At 40.6% G+C, this 14273-nt stretch overlaps 1 protein-coding gene across 6 annotated transcripts in view; it reads right to left on the bottom strand.

The window, feature by feature from the left end:
• hecw2a (HECT, C2 and WW domain containing E3 ubiquitin protein ligase 2a) overlaps positions 1–10831 on the bottom strand; it is a 62598-nt gene extending 51767 nt beyond the window's left edge. For 4 of the 6 annotated variants that reach the window (XM_088082919.1, XM_088082923.1, XM_088082921.1 and 1 more), the window contains exons 1-2: positions 10731–10831; positions 8941–9607 (exon numbers count right to left, since the gene is read on the bottom strand). The gene's annotated coding sequence lies outside the window, so the exon portion shown is untranslated. The remainder of the gene's footprint in view (positions 1–8940; positions 9608–10730) is intronic. The other 2 variants (XM_088082922.1, XM_042495139.2) reach the window with 1 other exon arrangement.
• Between the last annotated feature and the right edge of the window lie 3442 nt (positions 10832–14273).

Below are 14273 nucleotides of genomic sequence, written 5' to 3'. Positions count from 1 at the left end.
AAAAAAAATCAGACTTTTACTACCTCTAAAGCTTCCATATAACTGTGTACATCCTTATTTAACCTATATACAAATTTAAATGGTGATGCAACACAGTTGCATTACAGTTTGCCAAACTGGCTGAATTACAAGCATGCTGAGTCAGCCATTAGTAGATGCTGTTTGCAATGCATCAATGGATAGACACTTAGGATTACTTTGTTACTGAAACAAAAAAAAACTGATAATAAATGCATCTTAGGCAAATTTTGGAATTATAAGGAGCATCCAGGGTCTGAAACTTACGACAAATTTCAATAAAGATATTTCATTTTAAAGCCACTATTTGCTGATGCTGATGATGCGCCATTATTACTGTGCATTCCTAGTTTTAATGTCCTTAAAGTGCTTCCATAGTCTGTTTGTCAAAGCCGCTGCTGCTGCAACTGTTAAACATGCCATAAGCTTGCCAAATCAGCCAGCCAGACTACAAAAACTAACCTCCTGTCTACTGGTCTCTTTCACCTCAAGCAGTATCTTTTCTTTAGGTCACTCCCTTCACGCTCCCTGGAGAGGTGCATCACACAGTTTGAAAACCTCTGTCAATATGATTCCCTCCACTGCACTCACTAACAACATAGCCTGCTTCATTTATCAAAGTTGAAAAAGCACAATAGCCGCAGCACCAAATCAGTGTGTGTGGTGCAATGGAGCACGACACGACAGAAGTGAGTTTGGAAAAACAGGTGAAATGTGTCAGGCAGACATAAACAACCTCTGTTGTGGATGTCTCTTTTAGTCAGTAGTAAGATCAGCCCTTTCTTTCTTTACATTCTGACAGGTAGACTGTGTGTGAGTATGACTGTGCAAATTCCTAACCATGCAAAGATTGGAAATAATCTCAAAAGCGATTCAGATGCAGTGGCTCGTATGACAAATTGTCCAATATACTGTGTATATTGTGCCTGAGCCTCTGAATCAATTCACTTTGCATTTTGAAGCGACTGAACAGAAATGATGAACTGGCCTCTGCGCTGATGCATGTGGACTGGCTGTGTTTCTGGATAACCCGGGCCTTATATTGAAATAAGATCTGCTGCATTTGACATGGGGGAAAGCCTGGACGTCCCTGACTCGACAAGATTACCAGAGCGCAGCTTGCATCGCACACACACATATGCACACACGCGCACACACACACACACACACACACACACACACACACACACACACACACACACACACACACACACACACACACACACACACAAACATACACACACCGCATACAGGGATTTATGACAGAATAAAACCTTCATCACAGATGCAGGAATACGTAAATCCCGCTCACGTGTGCTCGTGGCCTCATACGCAGTCATGTAGCACCAGCAGGGAGGGGCCATTTATTTTCATAAACAAGCCAAAGCTTACTCTGAAAAAAAAAGAAGAAACTAAAAAAGTGTATATGTAACTGCTGAGTCGTTACGTAAGTGTTCCTGTGGTGCGAGTGCCCCCCTCATGTTTGCCAGGCATTGTCTAACCCTGATGTGGAGTCAGAGACGTGGTGGCTGCGCCCGTCCCACTCAAAGCAGGGGGATGAGGAGTCTGTCTACCAGCTAAGAGCAGCACACACCAAAACATGACCTCAGGAGGGGGCACTGAACAATCTGGACTCACTCCAGTGCTTTTTCTTCTAAAAGACTGCCATTTCCCTTTATAATCCCAATTCCACTGCTGTGCACGACTCTGACCTGATGCAGGATTACTGATTGATTCTCAGGAAACACAGAGATAAACAAGGTGTTATATGAGTCCCCCAAAATCCAATTGTGTTTCTAATTCTAACCTTTCTCTGGGATGATGTTAAATTTGACACCTGTCTTGCAAAGACAGTCACTTGAGTACTGTTCTTTTATTAGGCACCAAATACTTTGTACTCTGCACCGCTGTGCAGTGAATACTAAAAAGAAACACATCTGCAGCAGAGGGTCTGATGGTAGAATATACTGGAGTGTTGTTTTCTTATGTCTTGTCAAGAAGACGTTCTTCAGAGAACTTTCCTACAGCATGTCAGCATTAGAAGATTTCTAGGTATTTGGGAATTATAATAACAACATTCTTTGTGACAGCTCTCTGTTTTATAAATGCAAAAGGCTGAAAAAGTCTGTCTTGTTCAGTGTCCCATGTGACAGTCATGACTGACAGGCACCATCGTAGTAATACGGCTGCACACCTCCCCTTACACACCTCATGCCAGGAGGAAGACATGCTGAATGCTCACAAACACAGGCCCCTGCACTGCTCTGCTCTAATCTCACACACACACACACACACACACACACACACACACACACACACACACACACGCACACAATTATTCTGGTGTTTATCGGCAGAAAATTAAATAATTGAACTGCGCAATTAATAACTTTGGTTAATAATTTCAAGGAAACCTTTACCCAATGACCAGAATAGATGTTGGTATTTTATGTTTCTGCAAACCTCTGGGAGAGTGTATGAGCAGATGGACAGCAAACACATGCACATGTCCCTTTGTATAATTCTGTGTCCCCTCTCTATAAATTCTGAGGTTTACAACAAAAAGGCTGCATTATTGCATATATATATATATATATATATATATATATATATATATATATATATATATATATATATATATATATATATATCATGGATTAAACATACATCACACATAATAACATTTGTAGCTTAATAGCTGGATGATACATTTAAGCTTTATTAAAACAACTCTGTTGTTAATGTGTGGTTATATTTTGGCACAAAAACTGATTAGTTATAGTTAAGAGAAGATCACATTTTGGCTTTAAATACTATGGCTGGAAATGCCACAATATCTCACTAAAAAACAACCAGTTTTGTTGTTTTCAAACAGTGGTAGCAGCTGGCATCTCACCATGATCTCACACCATCCACCATCCCCATCTCCATTTATATACCTGTAATCAAACTAAACAAAACTACATCACTTTAGGAATATTGATATGATACGTATAAAAAGTATCAATGTATTATATTCGTGGTTTGCAGAAACGTACAATGGAAAACTATTAAAGCACATCAATGAGCCACAGCGTTGCCCTGGGTGAAATGTTCCTACCATGAATACACACACACTTTGAGTCAATCCCACACACACCATCCTGCTGCAGGAAATACTCACTGTAGCACCAATTGTGTATAAATCTGTGGCTGTAAATAGTCCCCAACAAGTGCACTACTTCCACGTGTATGAGTAATGTTTGCTAAAAACTACAATGCCCAGCTGATTCAGGTAAATACTGAGGCTTACTACACATGAAAACATACGCTGAACAGTCAAAACAGTCAAACCACTGGCAAGTGAATACCATTTATTATCTCGTTACAGTCATGCAATATGCAATGTTGCCACTTGACATGCTCACCGTTGTTAGTGAATTGGACATAAGCCAAACTAAAAACTCAAAGTACACGCCAAATCAATTTTTCCCAAAGACAGTTTCTGTCAGTTAAGGTAGTTCTCATCACTCAGATGTTTGTTCAAGTGATCGTTTAACTGATAAGTTTTGGTTTCAATGAGTTATTCAATTCTGCAAAACAGAGATTTTCCGCCATGACTGACAGCTGTGTCAGCCAATCAGTGTGCTTATGCTCAATGGCGCTGCTGGGATTGGCAAACGGGTGTTTTGGCTAGAACTTCACCATTGCAGATATCACTACTGCGCAGACTCTGACTCCAAATGACCTCACCGGTGTGAGATGGCAGCAGCTTTTTTTGGGTCTGTTTTGGTTTCATTTAAGCATAGTGGGGGTAAGTGTGGACATGTCCTCCATCTCTATATACAGTCTATTGTTTGCTATCATCATATTTGGATGATTTGGGCTGCCAGTATACTTATATGCAACTATAGACTTGTGATGGACATATTTCACTTATTTCTGGCTTTTCATAGAAATAATAACTAGGAGATGTATCAATAATAGATAATAATCATTAGTTTAAAGCTGTGTTTATGCAAATTGGATATGTGATGTGAGCTGTAGGGGCTGTGATGTCAGTGAAGGGATTCCTCCTCCTCTCTCTCACTTTCCCTCTGTTTCTCTTTGGCTGTGTGTGTGTGTGTGTGTGTGTGTGTGTGTGTGTGTGTGTGTGTCTGTGTGTGTGTGTGTGGGGACCCCTCTGTGCCCCTGTGGAGGTGACTGCTGCACTTTATAGCCTGACAGAACGGGCACCTTGGGGAGCTGGCACAGGCGCACACAGTGGCACCGAGGTCTTATTGTGCCTCACTGACACATAATGTTAAGAACAAAACACGAAACCAGCACAAAGAGGCCTTACACACTAAAACAAATACACCGCCCCTTGACAAAACCGCACACACACATTCTCATCCGCGCTTCTACAAACAGTGTTTCTGACTCAGAAGATGAAAATATACTGTGTTCGCAAAACTACCTCCTCACCGAGCTCTAATATGAACCTAAAGCTGGATGAAGACTGAGCAGTCCACCTGACTACAACTCTCTGCAGAGAGCTCGCTCGAGGACGCAGCTTTGTGAGTCATTCTGCGAGAACACGGGTTACAAGGTTGGTGCCAGAGTGCTCCCACTTCCCAGAAAAAGTGCCCTGTCCCGCTCAGGGTAGTTCTCTAAACACATTGCCCTGAGAGTACATGACAGGGATGAGTCACTCCTCAGGAGGTATGCCTTCATGACAGGCCTCGGCCAGTCGGAAATGGCATTTACGCCTGAAGACTGATTGATATCACCCTCTGCAAGTATAGAATGCTGACCTTTCCATAAATGGGAAAGTGGGATGTTTATGGATTTATGACAAGCTTAAAAACTGTATACAAAAGCAGATGGCTCTAGAGTATTCTCTCTTCTTCCACCCATATTTTAGAAGCAGTCACATTGAGAGCAATGACTGGGGTCAGTCATTACTAATTTAGGTTGTGCAGCAAAATGTAAAAACTCACATACACATTTTAAAGGGACAGTTCGCCCCAAATCAAAATGACATGTTTTTTTCCTCTTACTTGTAGTACTTTTTATGAGTCTAGATTGTTTAGTGCGAGTTGTTGGAGATATCGGCTGTTGAGATGTCTGCCTTCTCTCTAATATAACGGAGGCATTGTGGTGCTCAAAGACGCCAAAAACTACTTTTGAAGAATTAAAAAAAAGCAGATTTTACATGAGCTGCTACCCACGAGGTCTGTGTATTATCTTGAGTAACTGGGTCATGATTTAATGAAAGAGACATTGCTGATTTTCAAATGTATTTTCTCTGTGCTTTGAGCACCACAAGCTAAGTGCCATCTACTTCAATTATATTGGAGAAAAGACAGATATCTCTAGGACCGATATCTCCAACTATCGGCAACTCACATCAAAACAACTTGATAAATAGCCCCGCAGGTAAGAGGATAAATATGTCTTTGATTTTGGGGTGAACTATCCCTTTAAATCAATACGGAGACCTTTCCAAAAATACCAAATTTAACTGGCTGAATTTTGTGAATTGTATATCAAATGAAGCACTAAAGGTGTATAAAATGTCTGTTTAGCACCTTTGAAGCCAAATAGTTGCATAACTTGCAAACTAATAACCACTAAAAATGTTGGCACTGTATGCTTCTGCAAACCATGGTTAAATTTGTGCATTTCATATGTAGCCAACATGTTGAAACTTTATATTTCAATTTTCAATTTCATGTAGCGGCAACACTGAGGTTAACATGTAGTTTAATTTGAGCACAAAAACACTTAGTTGGGGTTAGGAAAAGATCATATTTTGGCTTTAACAACCCAGTTTGGTCACTACAAACACAGCTGGACATGAGTAGCTAAAAATACCAGCCTTTGCTGTTTGTTGGTTTCAAACAGCGGTCTGCTGGTGTAGCTGTCCCCCCTTGGTCTTCCACATTTCATCATCTCCTCCTCTTGAAGAGAAAATAAAGTCATAAACATGTGATTTAATATCATACGCATAATGAAATGTAGAAATGTAACACACCTTGATTTGCAGGAAGCGTTAAATGCCAACATTTTAGTATGTCAATGGCTTGAACAAGCTTAAACAAAAGGGGAAAAAAAGGATGTTAAAGAGTTAAGGATGGATTAATAGAGACCTGTACACGAAGCAGACAGTGACATCACTGCAGGGCGACCCGACCTCTATGTCCCTCTCCCATTTTAAATCCTGACTCATTAGCTAATTCAATCTAAAAAAGTGCTTTACAGCCTGTGAAGTCTGGTCACCTGACTCAATAGAGGACATATTTTTTATTCGATGATCGATCTCTTTCTCACTACATCACTGCACAAAACCGTTATATTCACCCTCCAAAACCCTCTCTCTTTTTCTATAAACAGAATGATTGCTGGGGAATCAAGGGTGCGTAAAAGGCTGAGTGTTGTTTGAAATCATTAGATACTATAGCACCCAAAAAATACTTTAGTTTCAGTATCGATAGCAAAATAATACTTTTTTCGGATACATTCCTTTTGAGAAATATACACATTTTTCTGCAATTGTTTTTTTCATTTGACATGACAAAGGAAGCCAGTTTTTAAATGCTAAATTGACTGCACCTATATAAAGCTTTTATAGTTTTAGTGACCACTTTAAGCTCTTTACACTACAAGCACCATTCACCCCATTCATACAGCGGCGGCAGAGGCTACTATATCAGATAATGATTCACACACACACACACATACACACTCTCTCACACACCGGGAGAAATTTGGGGTTCAGTATCTATAGCCCGAGGCACTGCAGCTTTGAAATGCAAGGGCCCGGGTTCAGACCACCAACCTTATGATTGGTGGACGACTGCTCTGATTTCTGAACCGCAGCCCTGCACTTTACAGATTCTTGGTTTTTAATCAGAATCTTTCATAATTCATTAACCCTTTGAAACCTGACCAAACTAGCATAATTTAAAAAACACGGAAGGAGGACAATAAGATAATTGATAAGATTTTAGTAAAAAGTTACAAAAAAAGAAAAGTTGAGGGGAAAAAAAGAAAAGAAATGAAACAAAAAAGAGTGTATATATAATTTTCTTTATAATTATTTTTTCTTTTTTTATATATATTTTGAAGCCAAATGGCCATTCAATAAATTGACATTTCTGTCTTTGTCTTCTGTGTGCATCAAGCATTGTGATTGGCTGTTAAACACTATGATGTCAGCGCTAAAATAAGAAATTACTCTTAATAATTTTTGCACTTTCCCATTGGCTTTTTCTATCAGACTCCGAGGTTGCTGCTTGATTTGACCTTTGAACAATGTGCAACTCTCAGAAAAACATGCCAGCATCGATGACAGGAATGTATAAGCTTGGAGGCAAATCCGATGGATCGCACAATTTGGAACTTTCAACTAGAACCAGTTCTCCATCCCCATCAGTGGTGAAAATAGCAGTGAGGCTGGACTAGTCTTTAGGAGTTTCAACAAATAGTGAGAGCTCTAGAAAGACAGGCCCCGTTTTCCTCAGCGGCCAAACACATCAAACATCTCTTCTAAAGTGGACCTCGGGTCAGCTAAAGGACAGCTGGTCCTCATGTTAGGAGAGCTTATGATGGATTCTCAAAGTGACCCTTCTTCACACTGCTTTAATCTGCCACTTTGATCACTTTAGTATGGCTACTGAGGAATGACGTATTGGTGACACAGGGCAAAGGAGAGTTGCTGTTGTCATTAGAAGGTTTGAAGACGTGATTGTGTGAAATGAAGGGTGTGTTGAGGTGCACAGTCAGCTCTAGAGTGTCGACTTCATTTCGTATATATATTAAATGGTGTGTTCAAAGAGGATTTTTACATCATCATACACACTTCCTTAAGTTCTGGGGTGTCGCAAGTTGTTAGGGACCCTGTGTAGGACATTTTGGATTCCCTCACTTTTCTCTCACCTTCTGTCATATCTACCTATCCACAACTCAAAAACTTCACATATTTACTCATCAGCTATCTGCATCTCACATTATGGGTTCTGCGCACAATCTGGGCAGTCGTCAGAGCCAAACGCTCACAGGTTGCCCCCTTGTCAAATTCTGTCAAGTGAGGAAATTCTGCTTTTTTTGTGATGATCTGCAGAGAAAAAAAATCTAACAAAACTGTATTTCTGCTTGTTTCAGTTCATCTCAGATTACAGATTTGCTTGATGGATGATATTCTTGTGAAAGCCGTGCAGTTCAGCACATTTCAGCCCACCTTAAAAGCAGATCACCGTTGGAAAAAAAGTAAATTCTGCAGTGCAAGATCACAAAGGGGTGTATAGCAGAGACACTGCGGGTCCACGTGAAGGATTCCAGCACCCAGTCTCAATAATAACCATAACATTATTTGATAAGATATAAATGCCAGTGGGCTTCCATGTCTGAGCGGGGTGATAACCGTTCGTATGGATGTAAACACAGGCCACTTTCTGGACCATCTCAACATCTCCCGAGCTAAAGAGACGCGAAGGTAACTCACGCTTTCAGCAAAATCACGTTACATAACAGTTTGTCTCCAACTTTAATCATTTCAAATCAATCCGTGCGCTGGCGAGGCCGCGCACGGCCGCTTCTGCTTTGCGCACATGACTGAGCAGGCCATACAGGGACCGCACTGGCGGAATGTGCAGGTGTCATCGCTCGCTATTGGATTACTGTGGGAATTCCCTACGTCATTTTCTTCTAATGCATCGCTTTCGCAAGACGCGCGCATGAAACCAAAAAAATCGATCAATTATTCCCCTTCGGTGCAAAACCACAACGGCGGAAAGCAGAAAAGCGAGACGCAGAGGACGGCGCTGCGGTTGTTTAATGAACGATTCAGCTGCTTAGAGCATCATCACCACCATCATCATTATCACCATCGCTGCTGGGAGACATGAACACCTACACGGTCCCTCCGTTCCTGGAGGCGCACTGGGTGGCGGAGCTTACCTTTGGCGCAGAGGTGCGGGGATGGAGGAGGACGGTGCACGGAGGGTGACAGCGCTGCCGCCAACACCTGCTCGGTGGTTTCTGAGCGGGGATATCACGGTTTAGGTCGTTATCCCTGCAGTCCAAATGAGGCGGGACGGGCGGGGTGCCGCGGTAGGGCCCCCCCTCCCTCTCAGATCCCGAGCCAGGGCAGCTTTGGGCTCGGAGTCACGTATCGAGACGGTATCCCTCTGAAAAGCTGCTGCGGCGCTGCAGAGACACCTCGGCCCTCTTCGGGTAGCAGCGGCCAGAGGTGTGTGTGTGCGCAGAAACTCCAGCAGCACCTCCCTGCACCCTGTCCGCACAGGAGGCTGCTCCTGCTGCTCCTGCTGCTGCTGTGGGCTTCAGGCGTGCAGCTCATACAGGCATCGCAGTCTCTCCTCTCTGCATTGCAATGCGCTGCAGTCAGCCGACGTCCTCCCACCAGTCCCAGCAGATGCACAAAATCTGACTGGGCAGAGCATGTAACCGCTGTCAGTCCACAGAGAGAGAGAGAGAGAGAGAGAGAGAGACTTAGCCTGCTGGAGGATGGCGTAATATTTGGTGATTTGCAGTGGAGTGGCTCTCCTTGCTGGGGGGCGCGGAGGGATTTATTCACAGGATTGTCGTGCCTGAGATGTAGTTTTTGCTGTTGAAACAAACAAACACACACAAACACACACAAACACAAACACAAACACACACACACACACACACACACACACACACACACACACACACACACACACACACACACAGAGCATATTAATGTGGGAGAATGCCAGAGTGGGAGGAGAGAGAGGGAGAGAGAAATAAGTCAACCTGTAGAACAATCCCACTGCACACATACAATGAGAGCATTTACTCAAGCATCAAGTGCAGTTTTGAGACAGGCCAACTTTATGCCTAAATCATGTATTACATTAACATGAGAACAATAGTTTCTCTTTGCAGATTAAAATTTATAAAACACATGATCAACGTGATGCTTGTTAGAGATTTAACTATGTAGAGCAACAGCAAGTAGAACTAAACTTAGGGACTGTATTTTATTAATCAGTGGAGGGGGGTAGCTGGAGTGCGACTTTGTGTATGTATATATACATACACACACACACACACACACACACACACACACACACACATATATAGAGTGGCCCAGGGATGAGGTATGTATATACAAATTAAAAAAGAATATATAAACAAAAAACAATTGAAAAACCCACTGATTTTGAGAGGCGGAAGCCTAACAGGGGTGAATTATCACCACAACAAACTGCTTATTTCTCAAGCAAAATTAAAGTTAAAAATTATGTGCTGAGGAGCTGTTCAAAATTTTAAAATTCGTTGATTCTGGCTATGTTAAATTGTGTAATTTTGGCTATTTAAAAAAACCAACAACAACTTCTAAGCCTACCAAAGGGATTTGGGGTTAAAAAAAATATTTAAAATAAATATGAAATATAACTATTTAAAGTTGTATGTCCCTCCACTGAGCCAAAATAGAAAAAAACAAGTCCCCAGTGATTAGAAAGTATTTGACATGTCTGCCCTATTTTGCACCAACCCCACCCCCTCATAAATATTGAACAGTCCTTTAATACATTAAAAAAAAATGCTTCTGCATTGATGCATTGATCATAACAATGCAATGATTTAATATACATATTATGACTCCCACATAATGATCACTCATAATACTGCTTTCATTGAAGTGATATTTTGAACGCAGGACTATTACCTTAGTATATTTACATTGTGGCATTCTTTACCTCAAAGGATCTGAGTAATATTGCTTCCATTACTGGTGGCACCACATCTTTTCCACAGTGGACATAAGCAGGTGAATGAACATATGCCTGTGGAAAACACATACAGTCATCAATAATAGTCATTTGCAATTAAGGCTTTAATTAGGACATTCAGCCCCTTCCACCGTAAAGGAGAAGTAGAGTGATGTAAGGAAGTGAAAGCAGGCACTTGCATAAACACAATAAAGCAAACATAAGGAAAGTGTAAATTCATTCAGCCATGTTGCATCTTTACACTTTCACTGTCGCAGACTGGCGTCAGTTGTTTGCTGGGACACAGTGCCCCCCAGTGGCCGACCAGCAGAGGTGCAGCAGTACTCCAAAATTCATTACCACAGCAAATACACTAAAGTAGAGGTGAAGTCAGGTACTGTGGGAAAAGTTTTTGGTAGGTTACTAAGAAAAATACCAACAATTCTGATAACAACCTTAATGGGATAGTTCAGGGTTTTTTTTAAGTGGGCTTGCACGGGGTACTTATCTATAGACAGTATATTACATACAAGAGATGTCAGTCAGCACGTCCCCAGTCTGGAGATGCAGGCTGGAGCCCGCCCTGGACGCTAAGCAATGTAGTGCTGCAGAGGTTCATGAAAGCCAGACTCCATTAGGAGAAGCTAACATCGCTGAACACAGGAGCTGCTGGTCTACTGCTGCCTCCATCAGTTAGTCTGTGTTATTATGTGACTTTGGTGTTTAAAACGGTTAGTTTGAATTCACCAAAGTCACATAATAACACAAACCAACTACATGTTTGAAGCAGCAGTAGACCAGCAGCTCCTGTCTCCAGCAAGCTAAAATGACTGTTTGGTGGCTTTGATGAGAGCAAAGATGAGGAAATGTGGCCGCTGAAACAGGCTGTCTGATGGAAAAGTATATCAGTGAAAAGAATGTATATTTTCACAATACAGCAGGACAATATAGCTTACAATTAAAACTCATACAGATATGACGACTGTCATCTACTGTATGTAATATACTGACTGTGGATAAGTACCACTTACAGCCACACTTCAAAAACATCTGAGCCTCTCTTTGGGTGCTACTTTTAGAACTTGTCATGGATCACTCCTACATTTATTTAAAGAAATTTGTTGCCAAGTGAATTAATTTAAAAACTTTGGACCAAACAAACCAAGAACCCAGTCCTCAGTCCGATGACATATTCAGATAAAGTGCGGCAGCTGGTAAGGTAAAATGGGACAGTCAAGTTGGTTTGTTTGTTGTTAAATTGTTAAATCAATTAATTAGTTTAGTCATTAATCAATGAAATCATTAATGTAAGCTAAAAGTCCATTAAAAAAGAATATTAACCTTTCCTGCCATGCTGTCCCTGTTCTTTGGTGTGTGCATAACAATGACGGAAAATCTGCGACTGTTTTAAAATATGAAAAACATGTCTGTAATATTTTAGAACAATAGCACACAATAGCATAAGTAATACTTTTATGGCACCTGGTAGCCTGCAGATATGCTGGTTGCACTTAAAATAAAACCTCGATGAAAGTAGGAAATAACAATAATGTGTAATTTTTTTAAAGCTTGTTTTGAAAAGCTCATTTTGTGCGCTGAGTGATAGGAGCTTGTGTAATATTAAAGCCAGCCCTAAGGGTTTAACAACCAATGAGTTAAGTACTTTTACGTATTTATATACACAACTACGACACAAAGTCATGTGAGTATCATTTAGCGGCACCTTACAGATGCAGTGACAATATTCGACCACCAGGGGACAGAAAAATAGCAGAACAAAAATAGCCACAAAGCTAACTAGCTTATCATTCTGCTAACATAAGGGCTAACACAGGGTTGGCTAATGGCGGTGACATTAATTAGCTACAGGTGCTTTTCCTTTAGACGTTTCTGTCCAGTCACCTGTTGAACACAGTTCAGCTTTCATTCACCTTGTATGCTGCATTCATGTGATGTTTATCTAGGTCACTCTACATGGACAGCAGTTAACATTAATATTACACTTTACATATGATCAAAAATTTATATTTAATATGCAAATTAATTAAAAAAGTGTCTTTTTATTGACCAAACATTGACTTTTGACGCCATGTTTATGCATTTATGACGTCAAGTCGGCAACTGGTGTTATAAGATAATGCTGATCTCAATGTTAGCATACTCGCCTAGCATGCTTGATAGTTAAAAGTTTTCTCACTTGCTACAGCTAATAACACATATACTAAAATGTGCAGCTACTTAAAGTAAATGATAGTTAAAAGAAACAAAATAATAACATATGTAATGTTTTACCATCAGCTGTTGACTCTGCTTCTACGCTTTCCGCCATTTTTGCTTCCCTGAAACGTCACGCCAACGTCACAACTCAGCATTTTAAGTGTCATGGGAATTTCCAAATTTCCCACTCGTGATTACAGGCCGTTCATGTGCTAGTAACTCGTAAATTTTATATTTCCGAGGAGCACGTGAAGGCGGCATTGGTCCTGAATTGGTATGAGAGACGACTTCTTTAGTCCCTCCATGGAAAAGACTCACTAAAGACATGAAATATTGGACTTCCTTTACCAGTTATTTTTCCGTTTTAGCTCTCTGCTTTTTGGCGCGAGACAGGTCATTACAGTGAGCTCGAGCTCCTCTCCTGGAAGCAGCTGTCTACAATGTTGTTCAATGATGGGAGTCAATTCCTTTCAGTTGTTTGATGCCATGTTAATAATTAATGCACTTTAATTATTAAAAATGAAATAACAAAGCAAAATAATCCATAAATTAATAAATAAGTAAATAAAAACAGCATATCTAATGAATAAATTAATTCATACAAAACAAACTGCCTGTGGTTAGTGGGGACAATTAAATACCCCTTAGTTTAAAGACCGCATGACTTCATGTTCCAACGCACAATTTTCTGGATGTACAGTCACAGTCAATAAATTATCTAAAGAAAAGAAAGTTAAATGTCCCTCCCCAGTGCTTACAACCTGTGTGAAGTGCCCCCTGACTTGCACCACCCCTTCCCCTCTAATAAATAAAGGACAGTCCCTTACACCTTTATTATTGTCATTAGTACATGTAGTTTGATAATGCAATTCCTAGTGCAGCTAATCTTGCCTTCAATCTGAGCAGAGGTCTAGTCAGAGGTGGGAGCAAGTTGTTGCTTTGCAAGTCATAAGAAAGTCTCTAGTCTTTGCACTCAAGTCCCCATTAAAGACAAGCGGGTCCTGAGTAAAGTTCCAAGTCTTTAACTTTGAGTTTTAATACTTAGCAAGTCACAATGCATTCTTCATCAAATGTAATGCCATTTTAACAACAGAGTGATAATATGTTACATTACCCAAAATTATGAATGTTTTTTAAAATGAGCAATTATTTGTTGGAACAAGTTTGTTGGCAGTTGTTGCATCTCTGTCTGTAATTTTCAATCAGCACATACGTATATTACATACTGTAAATTATTTTTTGTACTACATTTACATTTACTACAAATCTGGCACAAATTAAGCACAAATTTAGCAGAGCTGACAGAGAGGCAGC

The sequence above is a fragment of the Plectropomus leopardus genome, chromosome 10 (assembly GCF_026936395.1).
Source record: "Plectropomus leopardus strain MGB_pleo_1.0 chromosome 10, ASM2693639v1, whole genome shotgun sequence".
Lineage (NCBI taxonomy): Eukaryota > Metazoa > Chordata > Actinopteri > Perciformes > Serranidae > Plectropomus > Plectropomus leopardus.
Note: the sequence above shows the minus strand (reverse complement) of the source record. Positions and strands in the feature narration are given on the sequence as shown.